At 47.9% G+C, this 17,103-nt stretch overlaps 1 protein-coding gene and 1 long non-coding RNA gene across 2 annotated transcripts in view; one reads left to right on the forward strand and one right to left on the reverse strand.

Annotated features, from left to right (window-relative positions):
* CDH13 (cadherin 13) overlaps positions 1-17,103 on the forward strand; it is a 991,194-nt gene that overhangs the window by 941,743 nt on the left and 32,348 nt on the right. The gene's annotated exons all lie outside the window — the stretch shown is intronic.
* On the reverse strand, positions 4,365-8,888 carry LOC112393533 (uncharacterized). Its single transcript, XR_003001937.1, has 4 exons — positions 8,784-8,888; positions 8,068-8,210; positions 7,235-7,310; positions 4,365-5,890 (listed from the first exon to the last, which is right to left on the reverse strand). It is a non-coding gene; the product is annotated as an uncharacterized LOC112393533 (long non-coding RNA).

Raw genomic sequence — 17,103 nt, forward strand, 5'->3', positions numbered from 1 at the left:
GAGCTGTTTGGAGACTGGAAGAGGGAAGTAGGGGGTTCAATGTCATCTTACTAAAAACATTTACTAATAAAAGGTTTAGTGTTAATAGAGCAGCTTAAGATTTCTCCCAGCTTTTACTCAGCAGCAACGGATTGAATCGCTGACTGGGTTTTACTGCGCTGTGGTTCCCCTGAGGAAGGCCAAGTTCTTAAATCATGAGCCTGACAGGTGCCATATTTTTGAGCCTGGAGCCAAGCTGTGACCTTCTAGTTTCACAGTAACTAGAGCTGGGTGACGTGCATAATAAAGGGAGTACATAGAGTATTTTTTAAATATGGAAGGAAACCGAAGTTGGCTAGAAGTGTCAGTCTGAAACTGGTTACCAGAACCGAGGTGAGCAATCTTTTCCCCTGTCTCAGGATTCTGATGCAGTAAGTGTGGTGACTTTCACATGGCAAAAGGATTTTGAAATATGTGAGTTTGAGAAGCTACCCCATGCCAAGGACCATGCTCCACATGTGGTGTAATCTTCACAACCACCTTTTGTAAGGTTTTAGTGTCTCCATTTTACATACGGGAGAGAAAAAACTCAGAAAGTTTGGTACCACTCCTGGTGACCCACAGGTGTTAATGACTGAGTGGAGATTTGAACTCGGGTCAATCTGCTGGCCTCTGTTCTAGCCACTATCCCCCAACTGCTTCCCAGTTGGAGGCTCCTCCCTGATTCATCAGCTCACCATGGTTTCCTCTGCCTGGAATGTTCTGCCCATTATATCTTTACTTGACTATCTCCTTTTCATTTAAGTCTCATCTGTCATCTCCTCTGAGAGGCATTCCTTGGTCACTGCTTTCTAAATAAGCCCTCCCTAACTCTGCCCACCTGTTACTAGGTGCTCCTGTACCATTGCCCAATGTGATGGCTTCCAGAGCACGTGTCACTCTATGAAATTATTATATTGTCTGTTTACATAGTGTTGATAATCTTGCTCCTTCTAGAGCATAATAGTTCTGTCATAGATGTAGTAGTACATAAGAGTTCCTAACACACAGTAGCCATCCAATGAATACTGAAATAATGGATGGATGGATACATGAATGGATAGATACATGGATGGATGCTTGGATGCACGGATGCAGAGATGGATATGTGAATGGATAAACGGATGGATACATGGATGGATGGGTGTGTGAATGTATATATGGATGGATACATGGGTAGATGTATGAATACATGGGTGGATGAACTTGAACAAGCTCAAATTGGCCATGGGAGATTTCTTCCCAGTTCAGGCCTCCTGAAATTACGTTGGAGCCCCTCTCCTAAGTCCTCCTGAAGGGGTCCCGGGAAGCTCTCCTGGAGACCTCTGCACTTACCTCGCCATTCCCCGCCAACCTGAGCAGTAGCGGCCTCCCCAGAGGAATAATACCATTGATGGAGAGAGGCCAGCAGAGGTACGGGCTGCTGGTTGGACAAGAGCTGTGCTGGAACCAGGGCAACCCCAAGAGGAGACCTGGCTAGGAGTAGCTCCCCTGGTACGGCCTTTGGGGGAACCCCTGTGCGTCTCCCCAGCCTTCCTACCAGTTCCAGGATCATCCATCCCCAGGATTCACAGATCCTGAGGATATATAGACATCAAAACATACCTGGCCTCTGCTATCCAGGCTCACCTAGTCTAGAAGAAAGGGTAACTGTATAAACAAACAGTTTATAAATATAAAAGCTGTGGTGAAAATGACATTCAGGGGCAAAACAGGACAGTATGACAAGGGCAGAGAGGAAGGCACACCTGTGTCTGCCTGTACGAGTCAAGGAAGGAAGAGATAGCCAAGCTGAGACGTGAAGGCAGACCAGGGAAAGGGTGTGCGGGCCCAGGAAACGTAGGCAAAGGCACAGAGGCTTGAGCTGCTCACTGAACAAGCGAGCACGACAGTGAAGGGTCTTGTGGGGCCCACTGTGGGATTTAAGCCTTGAACTGTAGGCAGTCGGGACACCTGAAGGACTGAACTCAGAAGGATGTTATGACCAGATCTGAATTTTAGAAAAAGCTCATTCAGGCACAAAACAGGTGTTAGGGAAAGAGAGGAGAGGCCACGAGGCCGCTTAAGAGATGATGGCAGCCAGGACCAGAGCAGCAAGGAAGAGAATTCAAAGACGTGCAACCGATCTGAGAAGCATGAAGAAAGTAGAATGAAAATGATTTGGTGATTCACTGGACGTGGAGGGTGAAAAGGAAGGTTCGTGGCCATCCCCCAGCCGGGGAGAAGGTTCCTGACCTGCTTGTTAGATCAAATGTACTGGACTCTCTACCTCAGCCTTCCAGCTGCTTAAAGGAATGGCAGAGCCCCAGGCCCCAGCGAATCCCAAATGCCCAGCCCTAGACAAGCATCAAAAACCGATGGAGGTGTTAAAATCACAGAGGCTTAAGCCCTTCCTCGGACCTACCAGATCAAGAAGTCCAGTGTCAGGACCTGGGAATCTGTGTCTTTAATTCCGCAGGTGATGCTGGGGCCAGAACCATAGGGTACCCAGTCCGGTAAACACTGCTTCAGTCTCTCCGCTAATATTGGGGGAGGAGGGTCAGAAGCCCGGTCATCCCTCTGCGTCCACTTGCTCCAGGCCAGCGCAGCGTCTCCCGCAGAGCAGGTGGGGGCTAAGGGTACCTGGGTGGCTTTCCCATCATCCCACGGGCTGGATACCGGTTCTGTGCCACCCAGCTTGTCATACATGGACATGAAACCTCTGCAGGGGCCAGCAGTGTAATGTGTCCTGGGCACAGTCTGGCTGACTTGGTGGTAAATCTAGACAAATAAGTCCACCTAGAATGTTCCAAAGCAAAGGCAGTAGTTTCCCTGCCCAACGCTGTCAGGAAATTAAATGACTAAACCAGCAATAAAGCAACGGGCCAAACAGTCAAGTTTGGGCGCAGCTTTAACGACTAACTTCTAATGAGAGTTTCAAAACACTGCTTTTCCAGAGCAGAAAATCAGGTTGTGCTCATTTATAACCCATCATCTGCAGTGAGTCGGAGGATATATTTTTCTGTGTTGTCAGTTAACTTTCTGAGCCCATCAGAATACAAAGTAGGGCCGCTGGGCCATAAATCAGCTCTACGGGACCTGATAAATGGTTATTGTACAGATCCTGCATTTGCATTGGATCTGGGGACATAAATCTACTTCTCGTGGTCTTACTTTAAAAAAATTATCCCCCTGAAGTCAGAGAGAGCAATTTATACAGGCATTCTTTGCCAGCTGTTTATTTTTCTCACCTTTAATGACTGACTTTCCACTCTCTGCATTTACACTATATTGTAAAATGTCACTCATCATGTAGAAGAAACTCCCAGGACTTCAGTTTGAAGCTACCCACCAGGAATAATTTTATAACTTTTTACTCAACCATGCATAACTATTGTTTGGGTAAAGACTGTCATAATTTCCTAGCGTTAGAAAGAACCTTACAGACCATCGGTGAACCTGCCCCTTTGTCCTATAGATGGGAAACCAAGGCTCAAGTGTGGCAGTAATGTCATCAGGCCAAATTGGTGACAAGACGAGGACTCCTGCTTGGGTTTGGGAGAAACAAGAATCCTTGATACCATGAAGAAACAGCTGTAACCTTCATGATTAAGGATAAGTGAAATATCTATTCAAAGACAGTGACGTGAATTGATAGGAACGGCCAAGGCGAGAGCAGGGTGCTTGCTCCCTCATTCGTCAGTCATTCATTCACCAGGCAACTAGTGACCATGGCCCATTCTGCTGCAGTCATTACAAGGAAGAATAAAGATCCTGTAGATGAGACTCAGAGAGTTCTTCGTTTGACCGAGCATATGTCAAGCAGGCAAAAATGAAAGAAAATCAAAACACCCCTGTCGTTTTTTGGCTTCCTGCAATTCATTAGTAGAGTATTCTGAAGAGCATCCCGTGAAGGGTGTTTGGTTTTTGTCTTGTTTTGCTGTGCTTTAATCATCTTGGAAACCATGGAGAGCTCACTTCCTTGAAGGTATTTTTCTTGTATCTAACAGCTTTGGGACTTCCCTGGTGATGCAGGGGTTAAGAATCTGCCTGCCAGTGCAGGAGACACGGGTTTGAGCCCTGGTCCAGGAAGATCCGACATGCGGCGGAGCAACTAAGCCTGTGCACCACAACTACTGAGCCTGCGCTCTAGAGCCCACGAGCCACAACTACTGAGCCTACGTGTCACAACTACTGAAGCCCACGTGCCTAGAGCCCTTGCCCCACAACAAGAGAAGCCCCCGGAATGAGAAGCCCACGCACCGCAACAAAGAGTAGCCCCCGCTCGCCGCAACTAGAGAGAGCGCGCATGCAGCAACGAAGACCCAACGCAGCCAAACATAAATAAATAAATAACAGCTTTATTGAGACATAATTCACATACCCCACAATCTACCCATTTAAAATATACGTTTCAATGGTTTTTAGTATATTCACGGAGTTGCGCAGCCATCACAGCTATCAATTTTAGAACATTTTCATTACCCCAGAAAAAATCTATTCTCTTTAGCCATCACCTCCATTCCACCTGTCCTCTGCTATAGACAACCGCTAATCTCCTGCTAATCTATTTTCGGTTTCTATGGGTTTGCCTAGCCTGGAGGTTTCAGATGAATGCAGTCATACAGTGTGTGACCTCCTGAAGGTTCATGGTCTCTTTGTAGAAAGACATGAATGTGGGAACAGAAGGTGCTTACTGTCCCCAAAAGAGACACATTCATCCTTTTTTTCCCTCAACTTTAAAAAAGTTTCAAACGCGCAAAATGTCGGAAGAGTTTTACAGCGAGCACTCATTCACCCATCACCTAGATGCTACCATTTTCTTCTACTTGCATATCGCAAACCTACCCATCTCCCCCACGGACCACCATCTTAGTGGTGGGCGCTCAAGGAGGCAACTTCCAACCTTGCCATCTTGAGAAGGAAATATATTCAGTTTTGCACAATAAAATGTCAATTAGGAGATTTAAAAGCCAAGAATGTTAGTAAATTGACAGTAGAGGCCCTGAAAGACAAAATTACATTCAAAGGTTGAAGAAGGCTTGGAATAGCTTTCCAAGAGACCATGTGTTAGGGACGTGAGACCCAAGGACTGGCCAGGTTTGGGGATGACAGATTTCTTGAAGGGACCAGCCGACAGCCTGGCTCAAAGGTCCACAATGGGAGAGCCAGAGAGTAAACCACATGGTTTCAGGAGATGGCAGCCTTTCCCTGCATCTGCTAATTTGGCCATTTTTTTGCGATTCAAGGGTTTAGTTTATTTTGTGTCAATTTTGACTCATGCATTTGAAGGGAAGGCGCTTTTCTTTTTCTCTTGCATAGCAGAAGCTTTTAGAAATGTGACTACACCCAGAGCCCCAGCTCCTCCCAGGAGTAAGAGCCCAGCATCATACACTCAGATGCCCTGGGCTGTGGTCTGGACAGGCAGGAGTGGAAATGGTGCGTGAAGAGAGGGATCAGGACACCGGGGGGTGCTGGGACCACATACCACTCACTTTCTGCCTCCCAGCCCATCCTTGACCTTGGGCTTCAAGTCCTTGGTGCCCACCCAGGAGCCTGGGGAGAAGATGCCCGCTCTTGCCGTCTGATGCCACAAGCCTGTGTGTGTGAGTGGTGTGACTCAAGAAGGGTTGGATGACACTGGGCTGTGTGTGAGTATGTGTGTGTGTGTGTTGTAAAGACACATTTAATTTGTATTCCTATGAAGTGAGAAGAAAAGGTCTTGGCAAACAGTTCAGTAGCTCCTGCCAAGAAGTGCACGGTAATTCTTTTTAATGAGAGAACTAGCCTTGATATGAGCCGTATTAAGCCTTCTATTGGAACGGGAATTCAAAATGCTCATCTTGGTAATTTACTCATCAGTCACCAATGTTTACCAAATGCCAGTGGATGCCTGGGGAGAAGAGAAAGCAAAGATAAATAAGACATGTCTCCTGGACCTCAAAGAACTCTTGTCTGGTAGCAGAAAACGCACAATTATGACATGTCATTTTTATTGTATGTACACTTGTGATTAGATTGGGCCATATGAAACGGCTGATATTTGATGGGTTTTGACCAATAAAATGGCAACTTTATGATTCAACCTAATATGTATATAGTATTGTACCAGTTTGCTAGGGCTGCTTCTCATTGCAGTGGCTTCTCATTGCACGCCTAGAGCACGGGCTCTAGGCGTGCAGGCTTCAGTAGTTGTGGCACGTGGGCTCAGTAGTCGTGGCTCGTGGGCTCTAGAGCACAGGTTCAGTAGCTGTGGTGCATGGGCTTAGTTACTCTGTGGCATGGGGATCTTCCCAGACCAGGGCTCAAACCCATGTACCCTGCATTGGCAGCCAGATTCTTAATCACTGCACCACCAGGGAAGTCCTATCATGCCTTTTTTTTTTTTTAATTTTTTTAATTTATTTTTGGCTGTGTTGGGTCTTTGCTGCTGTGCAGGGGCTTTCTCTAGTTGCGGCGAGTAGAAACTACTCTTCGTTGCGGTGCGCAGGCTTCTCGTTGCAGTGGCTTCTCTTGTTGTGGAGCACGGGCTCTAGGCGCACAGGCTTCAGTAGTTGTAGCACGCAGGCTCAGTAGTTGTGGCTCACGGGCTTAGTTGCTCCGTGGCATGTGGGATCTTCCTGGACCAGGGCTCGAACCCGTGTCTCCTGCATTGGCAGGCGGATTCTTAACCACTGTGCCACCAGGGAAGCCCTATCATGCCTTTTAATATCTGCATGGTGTTTCATTATCTGGGTAACTAATCACTTTTGATAGACAGTTACCTGGTATTTCTTTAATTTTTCTATAATGAACAGTGATGGAAGAAACATTCTTGTAGCTAAATAACTCTGCCAAATAAGTTTGAGTAATGCTGTGTTCTGAGGCTCTTTCTCGGATATTCACAGTGTGAATCTACATTTTCAAGTCTCTGAGAAGTCCTGCAAAGGAGGGGAAGCTTTGATTTTATTAACCCAGCATTCCCAAATTTTAGAAGTTGCTCCGTTACTATTTCTTTAGGCTAAATTATTAGCAAAGGAATTTCTAGATCAAAGAATATAGAGAGTTTTAAGGGATTTTCACCTATTTCCTTCTAGGAGTGTTGTTTTAGGAACTGGAGACGTTGGAGACAACTCTTCCTTCTTGGCTAAACTGAGATGTTCTTTTAATCACAATTAGATGAAAAGTTCAAGACACAAAAAGCATATGGATGTTCTTTTTAAACAACCAAGCAATCAAGACAGGTGCAAAGAATTACCTGGGTTCTTTTTGAGTCTTCTGGGAAGTCAGTTTAGAAGAGTTTGATTCATCCAGAAAGCATAAGTTTTCCTTTTCTAGAGTTCAGACAAGAAACATGTAAAATGAGTAAAAATCTCTCGTGTGGACCATCCCAGAGGGTCCTGGGAGATTTTAAATGCTGCCGTGGACCGTTGAGGAATGTCCATTGTAAATACTACTTTTGATATAAAACAACAAGGCTCAAAGTAAATGTTTCGGATGGGCTGACTACTCTTCTTGTATTCTGCCTCCATGCAACCATACTGGCTTATTTATTTATTCAGCAAACACTTGCTAAACTTGCACCACGAGCTGGGCCCTAACTAGGCCCTGAGGACAGCTGTGAACAAGCCTTTGTCCTCTTGTAGAACTTACATTCTAGTGGGGAGACGGGCAGTGAACAAGTAAATCAATACATAGCCACGTTACCAGGCTGACTGCAGGGTACAGCACATGCCAGTGGGAAAGCAAACAGCCTGAAGGGATGGGGAGTCGATGGGAGAGGCCCCTTAGATGGGCTGGGTAGGAAGGAGGTGACATTTGAACTGAGGTCTGAAGAATGATACTGAGCCAGCCAAGCAGAAAGCTGGGGAGAGAATTCCCGGCAGAAACCAGCAGCTAAAAAGCAGGCTGGGAGGGTGGAGGGCTGGGGGCCTCAGGTGTGGGGAGCAGGAATCGTGGATGGTGGGGAGGCAAGAATGAGGAAACAGCTGGCGTCCTCGGGCAGCGGAAGGCTCAGAGGCCCAGGATGCATTGTCGCCCTTGTCAGAAGCTCTGTGGCTCCGCACACCTGACCGCACCAGGGCCACTTACCCACCGCATACCGCGTGGACCAGGCACACGGCCGTCCTCACACACCCTGCAAATCCTGGGACGTTGACTCCTCGGAATTCCATAGCTTGTCCTCCCGTTTGCCTGGCATTTTGCCCATGCGCTCACCCGTCCTTGACGAAGACCTGCGATGGACCAGACGTGTGACAAGTCACTGGGCTTGGGAAGAGAGGGAGACAGCTGCTGCCCATCATGTGCAGTCACCACCTCATGTGCAAAGGGCAGTGTCTGGCGATGAATGCCCTCGGCAGAGGTCTGCATCAGGGGGCGGGGAGCTTCCCGCCTTGTTCACGGCAGCCTCCCCCGTCCCTAGCAGAGCTCTGGGCTCCTAACATGTCTTCAGGGGGCGGGGAGCTTCCCGCCTTGTTCACGGCAGCCTCCCCCGTCCCTAGCAGAGCTCTGGGCTCCTAACATGTCTTCAGGGGGCGGGGAGCTTCCCGCCTTGTTCACGGCAGCCTCCCCCGTCCCTAGCAGAGCTCTGGGCTCCTAACATGTCTTCAGGGGGCGGGGAGCTTCCCGCCTTGTTCACGGCAGCCTCCCCCGTCCCTAGCAGAGCTCTGGGCTCCTAACATGTCTTCCAAAAATATGCATGGAGCGAATGTAGGACATCAGTGCCCAGGGCTGGGCATGTGTGGCCCAGGGCTCCGTGGTGGGAGATGCCTGCCAGCTCCTTCCCACAGGGGAGCCAGCGGAATCACCTGCTTGGGGGATAACTCAGCTAGACCATGGGCCATGCCAAGGTCAGTGGAAACGCGCTCCAGGCGAGGTCTCTCCGTATGAAGCAAGAACCATGTGGCTTTCCCCACAGCCCAGCCTCTATAAGAAGCAGTGTCTGCAATCGCTCACCACCTGGACTGCAGTGGAGGGAGGAGGTCTGTCCGCTAAGCCAAGCACCCGCCCATGAGTACCTCCTCCGTGGCAGCTGGCCAGGCCGTGCTCACCGACCTTCAAGGCATAAAGCCGGGCTCAGCCATCCATCTGTCCCACTGTGGTCTCTGCGGCAGCCTCACTCATCGACTTCTCGAAAGCACCGATACCTCTGCCCAGCTTGGTCTGAGCTGAGCTCAAAGGCTCAGGGGTTGAGCAACGGCCATGGCCTGTCAGTTAATCACCCAATAAAAATAAACTCTGAGAACGAATGCAGGGGGTTTGACTAACTTTCCTGTGCTGGTCTTCTGACATCCTGGTTTGCCCTCCCAATGAGCACGTTTCTTCAAGACAACCCACCATGGGAAACAGCACCTGGCCCAGACACCACCACGCCATCGCCTTTAGTGGACAGAAGCTGAACTTGACCTGCAAGCTGTACAGCCCTGGGCAGAGAGGCCCCAGACCTGGGCCACACGCTGCCGGGGGCTGTATCCATCCCAAACTCTGAAATGCCGAAACTAGTTTATTTTGCTTTTCAGCCTTCTAATAAGTGTTAGTAAAGTTGGGCAATCATGGATGAGGGATGGCCTCACAAGCCACAGGACGCTGAGCTACATGCCTGCAGGGTGAGGAAGAAAGCCAACCTCTGTCCTGGAAATCAGACAAAGAGAGGCTGTTTTGTCTCACGTTGGTCACCTCAGATCTCCCAAAGTGAGCGTCTAGGGTGCTCTGTCCCCGTCTTCGCTTGAGTGTTGGCCTTCTGGAAGACCCTTACACACTGGAAACCCTGCCTCCAATCACCACCCAAGGGTCCTAGGCCCAGGCCCACCTTCCACCCTGGCCTGACTCTACCCCAGCAGATGGGCTTGCGGGACAGAGGCTGGCCCAGGGCCAGCAGGGCCCCCTTTGCTTCCTTGGGGGCATGACAGTGATCCCTGGGGGCGTGAGGGCTGGGCTATGGGTGAACCTTGACTGCAATGCTTACATAATTAGACCTGAGGAACGTGGACCTTCCCTGTGCCCTGGGGACGTTAAGGATGGGCCCATGAGTGGCCACTGAGAACTGGACCCCATCGCACAGCCTAAATATGGCCTGGTGGGATAGGAAAGCGAAAGTCTCCTTTTAAGAAGCCTGATAAGACAGCAGAATCCTGTCATCATATTAGAAACACACAAAAAACAGAAGGACCTTTGTTTGAGGGCAAAGTGGAGGCTGACGTCGAGAGCGGTGCCTTTAGTTTTCGCTGTTTATACATGTTAAGATTTTCCGGGAAGAGATGGCCGCTGCTCTAGAGTTAGGCTCAGCACGAGTTGTTTTCTTCCTGAGGATGTTTTTTGTCCTCAACGGTCCTAGGTGGAGGCGCGTGGGCCTGGAGTAATTTCCTAGGGCACGTCTCAGCGTGGGGTCAGCACCCCCAAAGTCCTGCCTCCACAGCCTTCATCCAGCTCAAGTCCTCCAGTTCGTGATCCTTCAAGAGCAGGGACCACCAGCAGCCCTTATCTAGAGAAGACGGGGAGAGAAAAGGACCACCGAAGATGAACTGATTTAAAGTGGGGACCAAAATCCATCTCCAACCAAAAAAAGATTTGACTGAGACCTTATTTTGGAACAATAAATGATGAAAATCAATTTGTTTCTTAGTTTGTTTTAACCCCAGCCATAAGCTGTTCTCGGAGTGAACATGTGTGAACCAAGGATTGTCTTGCTTTGACATAGTTTTTCCAACAACACGCATGACAGCACACGCTACACTTCACGCTCTGCTTGGCACGTTTACGAAGAGGTGTCCTTCCAAGCCATGCCAGCGGTTCGTCCCCTTGCCAGAGGGCGTCACCTAATCCTGGGCAAACCACTTGTTTTTATGATGTTAATTTAAATTTCATTGGCTCTGTGTTTTTGTAAATTGGTTTTGGTTTTACAGTTGCACAAGAATGACGTCCATATGTAAGTATTTAAGTCACATCATAATAAAATCAGCCCACGTAGAGCTCTATGATAATTTTTTAAAGGACCTCATGTTAAGTTTTTGAGTTACTTTGGTCTCATCAATTAACCCTACTATAAATTTTTAATAAGCACCTGTCTGCTAAAAAATGTATGCTTTTTCTGTCCTTATACATTTGCCAGCAGCCGTGCAAGTACCTCTCACTCAAATTTTTAGCCTCTTTACCCAGAACATGAATTTGCAAATAAATGCTGCAAAACACTCTTTTTTGAGGCCCTGATAAACGCAATCTCCTTTCTCTTCTTCTGTCTGGTGACTGATTTCTCTCTGCTGCTTCCTCATTGTCTGCGGTTTACTTAGTCCAGCATTGCTTTCAGCCTCTTCCTGGAACCCCTCATCTTCTGTGAGATGGACATTGTGCTCTGTGCTGGTTGGCATGTATTTGGATGGTTCTAGTCTCTGAGAGGCTGACTCGTAAGTGTGCCGACCAGGGTAAAGAGGGAAGGGATGTTAGAGACCATGACAGACGTGGCCAGAAGTTCATTCCTGACATGGTCAGTGGAATATTCAAATGATGAGCCATCCTCGCTGGCTTGTTCTTGTTTGCCTTCTCGGACCCAGGAACACAGTGAAAGCCAGATGACTGTTCATGGAATCAGCTAATAAGTGAACAAACGGTGAATATCCTCCCACGGAGGAAAGCTTACATTTTAGCAAATAGTACCGAATTCCAGGTCATCCTGTTCCCTTCCAAGTGCAGTTTCTAGTGCTTGGGGAAAGCCACCCAGCACGGATACACAGGTGTGGGAAATTTAACCCTGACCCTGACAGTGCACAGAGGAGGAGCCAGGCCTGATCATTAACAGCAAAATTAATAATAATGGGGGCTTCCCTGGTGGCACAGTGGTTGAGAGTCCGCCTGCCGCTGCAGGGGACTGCGGGTTCGTGCCCCGGTCCGGGAAGATCCCACATGCCGCGGAGCGGCTGGGCCCGTGAGCCATGGCCGCTGAGCCTGCGCATCCAGAGCCTGTGCTCCGCAACGGGAGAGGCCACAACAGTGAGAGGCCCGCGTACCGCAAAAAATAATAATTAATAATAATGATAATGATCATTAATCATGAAAAACAATTTGTAGTTGCATTTTTAAAGCATCTGTTTAATATTTTCACCAACAACTGAAGATATCAACTGACGTTCTTGTCTAGAGTTGACAAATGTGTTCTTGGATTTCAGAAATCTGAAGTCTCAGCCTGTTACTGAAAAGAGCCACATATGTAGTTACTGTATCAGGGTCCCAGTTTCCCAGATTTTCTGACATTGTTAAATTTGTGACTTTACGCATTGAATCTGTCTTGCTAGATTTCTCCGTATTTCTTTGTGATCATTTTGGCCTGAGTCAATAATGAGGGCACCCTACAAGACATTTATAACCAGGGCTGTGGGGACTTTGCTTCTTTTTTTAATAACTGCTGCATTCACGTAGGTTTCGAAGGCAGGGTGGGAGACTTCATAAATCATCTTCGGAAATAAGCTTGCAGAATGGGGATGAAGCTCAAACTAGAAAGAGCCCGGTCCCAAAACCATGTCACAGAAGGTCCTATCAGCACCTTTGTAAGGACACTGGCAGCAAATTATAACAAAGGATTAATGGCCTCAAACAAGAGAGCAGGCGTGACCTTTGCTGGGAGAGGTGAGCAGCAGACCTGCCTTGCCTGGAACAGGTGGTGAGCCGGTATTTGGAGATGACAAGCATGGTCCCGGCAAGTAGCTGGTGGCCGGGAAATGTCAGTGCCCCTCTGCTTGGCAGGGAGCGCTCCGTGCACACAGGGCTCACGCACGGAGGAGCAGGTCGGGGGTCGACAGTGTCTTCTGCAGCCTCAGAAGATTCACAGTAATCTTGAGCAAGGTCGGTATCCCGCTGGCTGGGGCCCCGCCCCTTTCTCTCCCACTAGTGAGAGCAGGTGGTGACTAAGAATGACTGTCTTTTAGAACAAATGATTCCCAGACCTCAGTTACCAGTGATGTCTCCACCATAACTGAGTAGTTTGTCCCAGTGGTTAAGTCTCTAATTTGACTTAGGAGTTGTCAATATGAACCTTCCAACAAAAGAACAGTTTAAGACAATATTATTTGAGACTTTCTAGGGATGAAGATATTAAATTCACACACATGTGCTGTATTATATTAAACCTTTCTCAAGGGTGTATGAAATTTTATAAACAGAAATAGGATTTTAAAAGAGTATTATATCAGCTTAATAGTTTGGGTATTTTTTTATTTTTTAGGAAATGTTACTCTTGTGTAGTTTCCAATGCCATGTTCCTGAGTTAACCCCCTAAATAAAACCCATCCACAGGACACAGTCCTAGGGTTTCCTTTCCGAGTTTAATCATTGTGGGTTGAGTGGTAGATCTCAAGCTTTAGTAAACCAGAACCACCTGGGGAACTTGGTAAAAGCAGAAAGGCCCCATCATACTCAGCAACCTGGTAACCCTGATACAAGCCAGATGTGGAGAGCTAATGGAATAGAAAAATTACCAACCCTCACAGTCTATTCTCAAGGCAAACAAAAATGCAGACTACGTTCAGGAGACAGAGAATCTGTATTGGAACCACAGCTCTGCCACTTAAAAGCTACTGGCCTGGTCTGAGCCTTTGTTTCCTCATCTGTAGAATGGGGTAATAGTATCTACCTTCCAGGCTGATGGGGCGGTGATATGTAATAACATACACACATCGTGTGGCACCTCCTCGGTGATCAATGAATGTGTGTTTCCAGTTCTATACAACAGAAAGCAAATACTGAAAAATAGAAAAACATGATGTGTTATGTGAGGGAAACTGCCTTGGCCGCAGTCATCACCAGTGTAATTAAATAACTAATGTAAATTACTAATTAACATCCTCTCTGCCTGCCAGAGTGTAAGTTCCAACAAAACAGGAAATCCACTGCTGCCCCACCCAGCACCACACTCGGCACCTGGCACACGAGACACCCAGCAAATAGTTATTCAAAATGAGAGAGTAAACAGCATGGTCACTTTAAAAACATGCACGTGTTCATGTGTGTATCTGTACATAGTCTGGCCTCTAGACCAAATTTTAGTAATGCTTATTTCTGGAGGTAGATGAGGGTGCTTTTAATTTTCTTCTTTTTGCTTGTCTATGTTGCCTGAGTTTTCTGCAATAAACACAAAAGACCTAATCTGCGTGTCATCGGGTATACGTGAGAGGGTGGAAGCCAGCCATCACCTCACCTACAGAACATGTTCCCTCATGATTTCTGGTGTCCTCAAGGGTTTGGATATGTGGTCTCTAGAATTAACATGGTTTTAGGAGAACCAGGAATTAAATGATTTCTAAAAAGAAGTAGAATTTCTTTTGCTTTTTTTTTTCTTTTTCTTTTCTTTTTTTTATGCGGTACGCGGGCCTCTCACCGCTGTGGCCCCCCCTGTTGCGCAGGACAGGCTCCAGACGCGCAAGCCCAGCGGCCATGGCTCATGGGCCCAGCCGCTCCGCAGCACGCGGGATCCTTCCAGACCGGGGCACGAACCTGCATTCCCTGCATCGGCAGGCGGACTCTCAACCACTGCGCCACCAGGGAAGCCCAGAAGTAGAATTTCTTTTGATCCATCAGTCTCCTTGTTCTGATCATGGAACATGCAGAGAAGAGCCTGAAACTGCTGTCCCCAGAAAGTCCTGCTGGCAAGGTTGGCCCTTGGCTGATGCCTGGAAGGTTGGATTTCTGGCGGGTTCCCAGCACCCTACCTGGGAGGAGGGCTCACTGTGCCTGAACTCAGGCTTTGTGCCAAAAAATATGGTTTGTGCTGGACTCCTGCTTTCCTTATGAAAGTCAGCTATTTTGCTCCCTGCCTAGTAGCCTCTTTGAGAGGTCTGTCCATGGGGCACCTCGGGACAAAATTCCTTTAGAATTCTGGATCACCCAGGATCTGGATCTGTCAAAGCATGTTGAAGAAGGCTTGTTCATTCATTCATTCATTCATTCATTCATTCATCCAACAACTGAGTAGCTACTCAGTGTGTGCCAGGCACTCTTCTAGGTACCAGAGACACAGTCAAATGAGGTAGATGAAAGGTGGGTGGAGAGTTAGGCAAAGCCTTGGGGACATGGTCAGGAGTTTGGATTTTATTCTGTGCCCAGAGGGAAGTTACTGGAGGATTCTGAGCAGGAACTTACATCATATGAGATATACACTGAAAATGGTCAATTTTCAGTTGGCTGCTCTTTGAAGAATTGACTGTAGCAAGTAGAATGGAAGCAAGAATCAGGTGTACTGGAGTGGTCCAAGCAAAAGATAATCCCTAGTGATCTCACCTCCTACTTCCTGTGGCAGAGCAGAGATAATGGACTCACACCAAACGTGCCTTTGTCCACTGAAGGGTGGAAAGTGAGCTCCTTAGGTGTGGTTGTGCATTGCTTGTTGTCACGGTAGGGATCTGGGCAGCTCTTCTGTCCACGTCTGCTGGTTGTGGCATCTCTCCGTCCCTGAGAAGCCCTTCCTGTTAGCAAGACTGCTTCCTTGGCTCTGGTTCCCCAGGAGCGGGAGAGAACGCTGTCCCCCAGATTTCTACAGATGCTGTGATGGCCTGTGCTGTGTAACTGAGCTGGGATTCTGGAATCCACTGGTCCCTCAGTCTCTTGTGTATGTTTTGTCAGGAGATTTGAAATATGCCCTTTCCTTTGTACTCAGAGCCATAGCTACATGAGCTATTTCAAAACATTGTATTTCCTTCTGCTGGGAATTCTTTCTAGTTCTGTTTTTAAATAAAATGGTTGATTTGAGTCACCCAAGCAGATATTTCTTCTAACATAGGGGGAATTAAGTGAGGAGCTGATTATACACCTGCTGTTTCCTTTCTTCCCTGTGGTTTTACAGGGTTGTTTGCTTCCTTCAGTAGGAATAGAAAATCACTCTGTATTTCCCCTTTCTTCTTTTCATTTTCCAGGCTCTCATAATCTTTCCCATCCTTACTGACTCCGCTTTGAGAATGAGCTGCGCTTAGGCTCATATGTTGGTCTAAAAATACCAACCCTCCCTATAATCCATGCCATCACACGGGATATTTCTGATGGTTTCCCCCCATGAGAGCTGGGCCCCTGGCTTGGAAGTCCTTCCAGGTCAATACCAGGCCCGGGCCTCTGGCCTGGGAGCTTCCTTCCCTGCTCTGCCAGGGCCCTGCGGACAGTAAACCCGCTTCCCAGGAGGGAAGCAGAGCAGGACCGTGGTTAGGTGCCCCCCTCCCCGCCTCCCCACTGCTCTGATCTGCTAATCAGCCTGCCCTGTGTCTTTCGACGCTGACACCTGGAAGAGGTCGAGCCTTGGCGAGCACGCGAGCAGCTCCTGTGAAGCTGCATACAGACTGAAATGAGTCTTGTTTTTAATTTGATTTTTCTTCCCCTGTAACAAGCAAAGTTCACATTACAGATAAATTGCCTGGAAATGCCAATTTAATAAGGCATATGCATTTTTCAGGCCCAGAAACACAGAAAATATCTTGCACGCCAGTATTTTTGCACTAAAGGTTTATTTAAAAGACACCTTTGAAAATGCAGAAACTTACAGAGTGCCTGGCCAGTCGGTCCAAAGGGCTGATTTGACACAAGGGCTCATAGGCCAGGAGGTTGGAAGGGCAGGTCGGTTGATAGGTGTTGAGCTGTTTTCCCCTCTCGGGTAAAAAGCTCCAGGGTTGGGGAGGATCACACCTACTTCCAGGGGCTTCCATGCAGCTCTTAGTTTGGAGGGCGTGGGCATGGTGAAACCCAGCACTGGGCACTTGGGAATTCTCAGTAAATGGAATGACCCCGTCCTCCTCTCTCCGTGGCTGTGGTTCTGAGGAGATACAGGAAGATGGGCATCAAGGAGATCTGTGGCACGGGCAGACCTCCCTAAGGTCTCCGATTGGAAGAGGCACCAAACAAAATACATCAACTAATAGAGGGAAACAAAGGGCCCAGCAAAAATGCAATTAAATAGGACAGCGATGGAGACCTGATTATTATTTTTTTTTTTTTAAGGGCAGTTATTTCCTTCTGCCTCATTTATTTATTTATTTATGGCTGTGTTGCGTCTTCGTTTCTGTACGAGGGCTTTCTCTAGTTGTGGCAAGCGGGGGCCACTCTTCATCGCGGTGCGCGGGCCTCTCACTATCGCAGCCTCTCTTGTTGCGGAGCACAGGCTCC

Source organism: Neophocaena asiaeorientalis, unplaced genomic scaffold, assembly GCF_003031525.2.
Source record: "Neophocaena asiaeorientalis asiaeorientalis breed wild unplaced genomic scaffold, Neophocaena_asiaeorientalis_V1.1 scaffold40, whole genome shotgun sequence".
In the NCBI taxonomy this organism is placed as follows: Eukaryota; Metazoa; Chordata; class Mammalia; order Artiodactyla; family Phocoenidae; genus Neophocaena; species Neophocaena asiaeorientalis.